This window comes from Echinops telfairi, unplaced genomic scaffold (genome assembly GCF_000313985.2).
Source record: "Echinops telfairi isolate 266 unplaced genomic scaffold, ASM31398v2 ScPeMD7_7138;HRSCAF=8121, whole genome shotgun sequence".
NCBI lineage: Eukaryota > Metazoa > Chordata > Mammalia > Afrosoricida > Tenrecidae > Echinops > Echinops telfairi.
The window spans coordinates 66,741-77,093 of record NW_022111038.1 but is presented as its reverse complement, the minus strand read 5'-3'; positions in this window follow the sequence as shown (position 1 = coordinate 77,093).

Here is a 10,353-nt window from a genome sequence, read left to right as displayed (position 1 = left end):
CAGCCTTCTGAAAATTTCTTTTAGTGGCAGATGCATGTCTGATTTTTCTATGAGCATTATTAGCTCTGCTGTTGTCTTTTGTCTTTCTGGGTTTTTTTCATTGAGAGTAATGCTGTATGGTTCTGCTTCCTTGACATTTTTGTAGAGGTGGGCACAGTGTTTCTGGAACACCAAATGGTCCTTAGCTCTTTCTCTGTGTTACTGATAAGGGTGTTTTTGAGGTATGCTTGTGTCCTATTATGGAGGTGGGTCAGACTGCTGTGTAGAAAGGGCTCCATGGTAATTCAGTGGCCAATGGTGGTAAGGAGTCTCAGTGACTGGAGTGGGGCTGGAGCCTGAAATATGCCCCAGGGCTACTTTGAACTGGAATATTAGACCATGATTTGCAGACATTTTAAAATTTAATTTTTTAATTGCACCTAATAAAAGACAAAGGTGAGGGGAGGTCTTGCAGCCATGAGAAAGAGTGCTGATCAAAGGCAGGAAGAACCCCTTTGACACTGGTGCAGGTGCTGGGGGAAAGGCTCCATAGGGTGGAGGTGTCTGGCACTGGTGGGGGCAGCTGTTGCTGCTGTGGGCAGGGAATGTCACACTGGCATGGGATAGGCCACTGCTGTTGTGGGTGCCAGGAGTGGGGGAGCTCCATGTGCAACGGTAAGGCTGAGGGTGGTCATTTGGCAGGTATTGACTGCTTTGGAGTCTGAGGTAGTGTGGCTGGTGTGGGCCGGGGCGTCCCAGGGCCCGCGTTGATTATCCCCTGGGTTCCAGAGCCAGGCTATAAGTGGGGCATGCATGTCTTTTGGACAGAGCATGCACTCTCCCATGCTCCCTATGAACTAGTGCTGCTAGGGAGTGCTGTGACACAGGCCAAGGTGGGCTGCTGTGGGCCTCTGTGAGCACCACAGACTCAGCCTCCACAGGGGTGGGATGGTCTCAGGCAACAGTGCGGGGCTATGGGGGATACAGTTGCAGCAGGTGACACAACCTCTTGAAGGTAGACTGCAGGTTAGTTCTTGTGGCCCTGGGTGAATGGAGGGAGGCACCAGAGCTTGGTGGCAAGATTGCTTCCATGTGGAGAGAGGGAAACTGTGGAAGAAGGGAGTGGCTCCCCTCAGGGAATATTGTGAGTGGAAAGCTGCTGTGAGTACTGTGAGTGGACACCATGGCTGTCTAAGTCTCGGCAGGGCAGCCAACCAGCTCCTGGTGTGGCAACCAGGCTAGGGATTGGGGTGAGGCAATCAGTGTGTGGTGACCGCTGTGGTGGCACACAGGAGCAGCATAGCCAGGCAAATCAGGAAGTCCCAGGGATCAGGTCTCAGAACCTCAGAGGCTCTGGTGCAGGGTAAATGTGTGAGAGGTTCACCTCATGGACAGGGGACGCACTCCAGGTTGTCGTGGGTGTCTTGTCATTCACCAGAATCTTCCCACTAGTCCTCCTGGAGACTGGACCCACTGTTTGCAAAGGAACTCTCAGTATGTGCCGCTTACCTGGGCGCAATCTTGAACAATACTCCCAATTCACTCTTATTTTCTACATCCACCCAAAAGATAATTACCCTCAACTTTTTAGCTATTGTCCTTATAAAAACACCTCACAAGTTCCATTTTCTTAGATGCAATAAACTCTGTTTTCCATTAAAAAAAAGTTGATTGGAACAATGTTCACCAACTTGATGAATGGTATCAATAGCAATGAATTATATATGTGCAAATTATGGAATTGATATGCACTCTGTTGTGTATATTTTCAGTAATTAAAATAAATTATTTTAAGGAAAAGAATGTTGAAAGGGCATTTTCATTTTCTATAGAAATCTTCAGAATTATAATTAATATAATCATACTTTATTTTGTATATTTATTTCTATTTTCTCATTGGAATATAAGGTCTATAGGACATAAACTGTATATTTCTTTGACAACATATTTGGGTTAAATGGTGATTAAGCACCACAAACTTTTATTATTTTTCTCAAGGAATCTAAAGATTTATTTTCCAAATGGAAGAAAAACAAAAACCCAAAGTCACTGCCATTGAGTCAATTCTGGCTCATAGAAAGCCTGTAGGATAGAGTACTATTGCTCCTGTGAATTACAGAGGCTGTACATCTTGGTGGAAGCAGAAATCCTCACCTTTCTGACTAGTTGGTCAGTTTTAACAGCTGAACTTACAGTTAGCAGCCAAGGCATAATGCACTACATTATCAAGGCTTCTTATGGAAGAAACATGAAGAAATTAAATTACAATATAAACATTAAAATAGCAGACCAAAGTAACATATAAGTGAGGAATCTGAACATGATAGATGCTGAACATTTTTAATGTTAAACTATTGCCTAATATAGGATTAGATACCAAACAAATATTTAGCATATATATAATTGTTCTAGGGGGTCCTCAAACTTTTAAAACAGGGGACCAGTTCATTGTCCCTCAGACCAGTTGGAGGGCCAGACTATAGTTTAAAAAAAATATGAACAAATTCCTATGCACACTGCACATATCTTATTTTAAAGTAAAAAACAAAACGGGCAAAAACACCCGGAAGCTTGGATAAATATCCTCGGTGGGCGGCATATGGCCCGCGGGCCATAGTTTGAGGATCCCTGTTTCTAGGAGAATATTATCACAAAGTTGTAATAATGAGGAAAATAAATTTTATTTAGCAAATGCATCACAGAAAGAAGAAAAATGGGAAAGGGGCAGACATGCCATCAAAACTATATCTGCCTAAGAGACCACAGATTATTAGAAAAGTCACAGTATATCTAAAAGTTTAGAAAAAATACGAGTAGAGGGTTCATTTCTTCAATAGAAATACTAAATATTATTGATTACTCTTCGAAAGACCATTTGTTTGAACAATGCTCACCACTACAGTAACAACAATTAGGAAGGTCTTTATTGATCCACCCTGTAGGAAAGGGGAAGTGAACAAAAGTCATAAATTACTCTTTATCTACTTATCTTAGTTTTGAAGAGGATATGATTAGATCAAGTCCTCCAGTCTTGTGTGTATATGTGTGTCTTTACTAATTAACCTATCTGCCTTTTTATGATTTCCCAAATTTATCAGGGGGGTTGACCATAGGCACTGCCTCTCCCTGCTCTCCTGGTTTTGTCTCAGTCAACTCCAGCTACAGTCTGTACTCAAGATGGTGCTTATACTTATTTTAAGGTTCAGGAACTCTGTAGTTGGAAGCTTTTTTGCAAAATAAATGCCTTTAGGCTTCCAGCTCTAACACATAATTAAAAGTATTATAAAAACAATATGCATTGTGGAGATCAAAAGAGTTTCACATGGAGTCATAATTCAAATATTTTAAATGTAATTACTCTTACAGGGAATTAAGAAAGGCATTAGGAAAACAAAGGCTTGGATACAACTAATGCTTGTAACTATAGGCAAGTAGTGAGAAAAACTTGATAGGAGCCTTGAAAGACATTTGTATAATTTGAAATTATCCTTCTGGCAGTCACTCCTCTAGGCCCTCTCCTCATTACATTTCCCACAATACTATATGATGGCCAAACTCCTAACATGGAATGAGGAAACACCAAATCCTAGCAAGAGGTAACTTGAGATGAGAACTAAGTAAAACCTACAAGTGGTTAAAATTACTTCTAATAGGACAATGCACATGCCATATATATATATGATTTTTTTGACATCATAGACTGAAAAACACACGCTTGGGTGGCCATGACACTATCCACCCACCACTGCTCTCCTATGAATGCTAATTAGTAGCTTCTGAAATGAAAATACTTTACTTGGAATCCTATGGTTATATATAACTTCCTTATTTGAAAGATTGTTAACATGAAAGTAACCAGCTGTTCAGGGAACTTGATCTGAGGCTTGTCCTTCCAAGCTCTTTGTCTGCATGCTGGCTGTCAAAGCTTTATGAGATAAAGAAGCAGCATCCAGCAGGACCCTCCCCTAACTAAAAATTAATTGGTAGTATTCTGACAATGACTGGTTAGAGAGAAAGAAAGTCGCAAAGGCAGTTTAGTGAAACTATTTATTGTTAGCTGCTGTCAAGTCAACCTCAAATCATAAAGACCCCATTACAATGGAAAGAAGTAAAACAGTACCTGGTGAAGTAGTGGGTTACACATTGGGTCTTTAACCACAAGTTGAGCATTTCAAAACTACCAGCCACTCCAAGGGAAAAAGATGAGGCTTTCTACTTCTGTATAGAGTTAGTCTTGGAAACCCACAGGGGCAGTTCTACCCTGTCCTATAGGGTCACTATGAGTGCCAATCAACTCAATGGCAGTGAGCTTGGTTTTGGTTATTCGTGTCTCTGTAACTCCCAACAAATAAATGAATGAGTATAACTATGTCAATAGAGTGTGTGTAACACTAATATAGGGAATCTGTCAGTTTTTGTTACCATGCTCCTGGCTTTAAGGATAAACCATCTTTGAAGGAGGAAAGAGATAAAAAACCCAGAACCATTAGAAGAGTAAGTTGTAGAAATCAGTCAGATGTGATGGAGGCTGAGACTAAAGATACCAGAGACTGTGGTAAGGAGACTATGTAACAGAGCAAAGGACCAGACTGAGACCAGAGGTTGAGGCAACAAAAACATGAGATAGAACAGTAGAGCATCACTGAGACTATGGGCTGTGAGGCAGAGCAATAGGTGGGAGTCCTGGTCCATGAAGGCAGAAGGGTGGGGACCACATGACTGAGAGGCTGAGGCCCAGAGAGAGACTTGGCTGCAGGCTGAAGCGAGCAACAGGTGGGAGTCCTGGTCCATGAAGGCAGAAGGGTGGGGACCACATGACTGAGAGGCTGAGGCCCAGAGAGAGACTTGGCTGCAGGCTGAAGCGAGGTGTTGCTGTGAACTAATGACTTTATCCTCACTGTTTGTTGATCTTGATTTGTGCTAATCTATTAACTTCCTTAATTGTGAATATTGTCTGTGAGGTCCGTGTTGCCATTGCAACAAACTATCAAGCCCAGCACATAAGTAGAGTGTTGTGGGAAGAATGTTGGTGTCAGAATAGGTAAAGAAAGCTGGAGTATGTCTGACTCCTGCTTTGTGGCAAAATAAAGAAGCCAGAGGATGTCAGATATACCCCCACTCCACCACGCACCATTTGTGTAGTCATTATGAGAACTAATAGAAAATAACTATAAAAATTAGATGATCTTATAACATGGCGCTGCTTGGTACTTGCCTCCATGAAGAGGTCATCAGAGATATGGGTGCTACAGCAAAGTGTGGTGAAACATGAAGATGGTGTCAGCCTGGCTATCAATTGGAATAGTGCCCAGGGTTGTAAAGGCTTGTATTAAAACAAGCAACCATCTAATTGAGGCATCAACTAAGTCTATATGGAAAAAGCACACCAGCCTGTGTGATCCAAAGATGGCAATAACAAAATCCAAATATGATGAAGGGAAAAGTCTCAGAACATAAATTGTAAACACTCAATTTGTAGAAGGCTGTGGAGGGCAGTGGGAACCCCAAGTCCATCTGCAGAGTACCTAGCTGGATTAAGCCTCTGGCAGATCCCTTTGGCCACAGGCGAGGGACTCAACCAGCTTTGCTATTAGATTATTATAAACTTGATTATGGTGTAGGGAACTACAGTATAATATAATAACTGGTCAGTTGATGTCCCCTTTGTCCAAACCTAACTTTGCTCTAGGTTTAAATATTTCTCATTTGTCTCACAACAGAGAATTTATCTCTGGCTTGTTTCAATATTGTTGATGGTCTTTTCTTTCTGAGTCTTTATTTTTATTTTTTCTGTTTCATTTTGGTTTTGGTTTTTATTGCTTCTGTTATGTCCCACAGTTTATGAAGCACAAAAGGAGTGGATACATAGAGACAGTAACTGATGCAATGGTTTATTAGGGGTGGGGGTGGGGGGAGATGAATTGGGGAGCAAATAATGAGTGAGGGAGGGTGCACTATAACTGATTTGATGATGTATATACAACTCTTTCAAAGTGACTTAACTATGGAAGTGTACGATATGGGAATTTTATATCAATAAAACTCTTTTAAAAAGGAAAAAAATTAGATGATATGTCTAGATAATTCCCAGCTATCATACCCTTTAAATCTTTGTGTGGTACAAATGGTTTAAGAGTTCAGCTGCTAACTAAAATATTGGCGCTTGAACCCAAACAGAGGCACCTCAGATGAAAGGTCTGGCTATGTAATTTTGAAAAAACCAGCTATCATTGAAAACCCTAGGAAGCACATGAGATCACCACGAGTTAGAATCAATTCATTACTAACCAGTTGGTTTTTGGTTTGGTATCTTACTATTCATCAGGAATATTCAATTTGCCTCCTAGGAAGAAAGTGGAAATAATAGAGCAACTAGATTAGTTATTTGAAATAAGGTTTTGTTCTTATTATGTTTCTGATCTAACACACATGTTTAAAAAGTAAGATGAGTGTGGGCTATCTGGTTAGTGTTTACAGCATTTTTGTTCCTCTGTCTTATGGAAATTAAACTTCTGTCTGATGGATATGCAGAACCCTAATTAAAACTACTTATGAATATTTGGTGGAGACTACATCCCAAATAAATGAATAAACCTACATCTTTTTTTGACCACTTGCCGGCTTCTTTTCAGGGGAAAACATTTCAGCCTTAGTTAATACAACCTAAAAATATACTGGACTGCCGTCAAAAGGAATGTAGCATTGAGCTTCTCTAAGAGCAAGAAAGAGATATAATGTGAGGACAAATGAAAAAGCTTGTTAAAATCCATTCAATACAAAGTAAGGTTATAATTGATGGTATGAAGAGCATATTTCATTAAGAAGGAAAAATTTTGGAAAAAAATATTCCAACTACTTTTCTAATTTGAACAGAAATTGGAAAAATCTAAAGGTATTTAAGATTTAAGTTTTGCAGACTGTTGAAGTTACGTTACATGGCAAACCACAGGCTAATCCAGCCTGGTTAGGGTATGATACTAAATGACAGTGGAAGAAAATGGTGATTTACGGCTTGTGGAGGAGTTTGTAATTCCACAGGAAGGACATTGCAATTTAGCTTGAAGTAATGCCTTGAAATGCCTTTTTTACTACATAGTTGCCTCCCTGTTGGTCATAGATTCTGCCCAAATGTAAAGCATCCCAAAGATTGCAATTGTTTTGAGTACCTCTGTAAAAAAAAGGAGGGGGGGAGAAACAATAATCTTTTTGAAAAGAAAGGTAAATTTAAAATTGATAGTTCTATTACATTTAAATCAGTGGATTTTTATTAACTTGGAAATTGGAAATTTATTTGATTTTCTTTACCACCACTATCTGTCAATTTTTCATGCTGTGATAGCTTGTGTATTGATGTGACACCGGAAGCTATGCTACCATGATTTCAAATATCAACAGGGTCACTCATGGTGGAGAGACTTTAGCAGAGCTTCCACATTAAGACTGATTAAGAAGGAGGATCTGGAAATTTAATTCTGAAAACACTGGCCAGTGTAAAACCTTATGAATATGGGGGGAACATCATCCCCTCCCCCAATAGTGCATGGAGATGAGTCCCTCAGGTTGGAAGGATGTCACTCTAAATAAAACTAGGAAATGGCTGCCTCCTCAGAGTAGAGCCCACCTTAATGACATAACTGGAGTAAAGTTTCTAGAAAATTACTGTTTTAGTTAGGTAGACTAGAGAAACAAATCCATAGAAACTCATATGTGTATAAGAGAGAGTTTTATATAAAGGGTAATTTTACATTAAGAAAGCATCCCAACTCAGTCCATAAGTCCTATATTAGCCAACATGTCAAATACTCATCTATAAAGTCCTCTTCAGACTCACGAAACACATGCAATGACTGTGAATGCAGGACAATCACAGGTCAGTGGGTAGAAAGTCTTTGGATCCAGTGGTGTTGTAAGCATCTCATCGCTGGCAGGGGTCTCTATGTGGCTTCTCTGGCTTCAGAGGTCTGGTTGCATCAGGATAGGTCCATGTGGTTTCTCCAGCTCAGGGCACTAGTGTAGTTCCATGTGTCTTGTCAGCTGTAGTGTCTCCCAGGGAGTGAGCAGAGTCTCTTCTGTCTCCAGGGCAGGGGGTGGGGGGTGGGGTGGGAAGATTTCCCAGAATTTCAGGAGAAAGCCATGCCTACACAGAGGCCTCATTGGTTATGATCTGATTGACAGACTAGATTCCACCCCTTCACTCTTAATCCTCTCAAGTCCCAAATTGACACCAGATTATGTAACTACCACACTTATTTTGCTGATGGGACACAACTCAAAATGAAAAGAACTATATGTAAACATTCATTAATGATTGGACTGTGGAACATACAGAGCATGGATTTACAATCATTAGAAGCCATCAAAAATGAAATGGAGCACATAAAAATGGACAACAGGTATTGGTGAGCTGAAATGGAGTCGTATTGGCTTTTTTGAATTGTATAATCATATCGTCTACTAGTCTAGGAATGGAAAATTGCAGGAGGAGGATGTATTCATCAGAAAAAAAGAGCAATTCTGAAGTACAACACAGTCAGTGACAGCATAGTATCCATATGCTTACAAAGAAGACCAGTTAATCTGTCTATTATTCAAGGTTACACATCAATCACTAATGCCAATGATGAAGAAAAAGGAAGATTAAAAAATAACTTACTCAGTCTGTTATTGATCAAAAAAGTAATCAAGAAGCATTGATAATTACTGGTGATTGGAATGCAAGATCTAGAAACAAAGAAGGATCAGTAGCTGTAAAATACAGCTTTGATATTAGAAATGACACTGACATTACATGATAGAATGCTTTAAGATGAATAATTTAGCCTTTCAAATACCACTCTTGAACAATATAAATAGCAACTACACATATGGACTTCACTAGAAGGAATACACAGAAATCAAACTGAATGATGCAGGAAGCAAAGAAATATGGAGGGAATATTTAGAGTCACTCTAACAAAAACTTATGTTTGGCCATGCATTAAATGACATGGAGGCTCTATCTGACCTTCTCTGGCTTCCTTATCGCCGTGAGGCAGGAGTCAGACATGCCTCCATGATCCATTCTTCTTTACCTATTCTGACATCAACCATTCCACCCACATTTCTCAATATCTGTGCTGGGTTTGATAATCCATTGCAAAGACCACACATAATTTAAAGACAATTCTCATATTTAAGGGGGGTTATTAGAGGAGTCAACAAGATGCCAAATATCAGCATCAGTAAACAGTAAGAATACAGTCATTTGTCCACAGCAACACCTCAAGCCTGTGGTCCCTTGTCCTCTGCCTTCTTGGACCAGGAAGCCCACCTGTTGTTCTGTCTCACAGTCAGATGATCTCTTTGCTGCTTCTCTGCTCTGTCCCATAATCTCCATGTCAATCTCTGGTGTCTCAAATCTCAGCCTCCATCACTTCAGACAGATATCTGAAATGTGCTCTTCCAATGGTCCTGGGCTTTCTCTCTGCTCATGATTGCTCTTATACACAGAAGAATGGCTTTAATGGAAGTGTGTCATTTTTTAAGCTGATCATACTTCCAAGAAATCAAAGGATGGTGAATTAAGCCACACTCTCTAGTAGAGATACATCTAAAGATCCATCTCACCTTGACCTTGTAACAGAGAACTCCCTTCAAAATGAGATTATAGCCACAGGCATAGAGTCCCGAGTTATGTAGAATACATCACATAAGGAAGTATGGTTAGAAGGTCCATATTAATTGACTACAACTCAAAGCATTTTAAAAACTCAAACTCATTGCCATGGAGTCAATTTTGACTCATAGCAACCCTATAGGATAGGGTGGAATTGCCCCTTGGGAAGTCTGAAACTGTAACTCTTTATGGGAGCAGAAAGCCTTATCTTTATCCCTCAGAATGGCTTGTGGTTTTGAACTGCTAACCTTACTGGATAGCAGCCCAAGAATAACCCACTACACCGCCAGGGTTCCTCTGAAACCATTTTAAGATTTAGTATATGATATAAACCAATGGTATTGAAGAATATGCTCAAGCTACACTAAAGGCATTGTTGACAAACAATGTCCCAGGAAATTGACAAAATACCAAATGAGATGTTTTATCAAATGGATGCTAAGCTGATGGTACTCCCTATTCTATAATGAGATACTTGGAAAACATATCTGTTCAACCAAATGGAAGAGATCCACACCTGGACACATTACAAAGATATGTTCCAATAGAACAGGGAAATTACTTAACATTATAATTAATATTATTTGCAAGTAAATTTTGCTGGAAATAATTTTTAAAAATAGTTTCAGCAATACATCAACATAGAATTGTCAAAAAGAGCTCCTAATAAAATGATAAAAAGAAAATTCAAGCCAGATTCAGAAGAGGCCATCAAATGA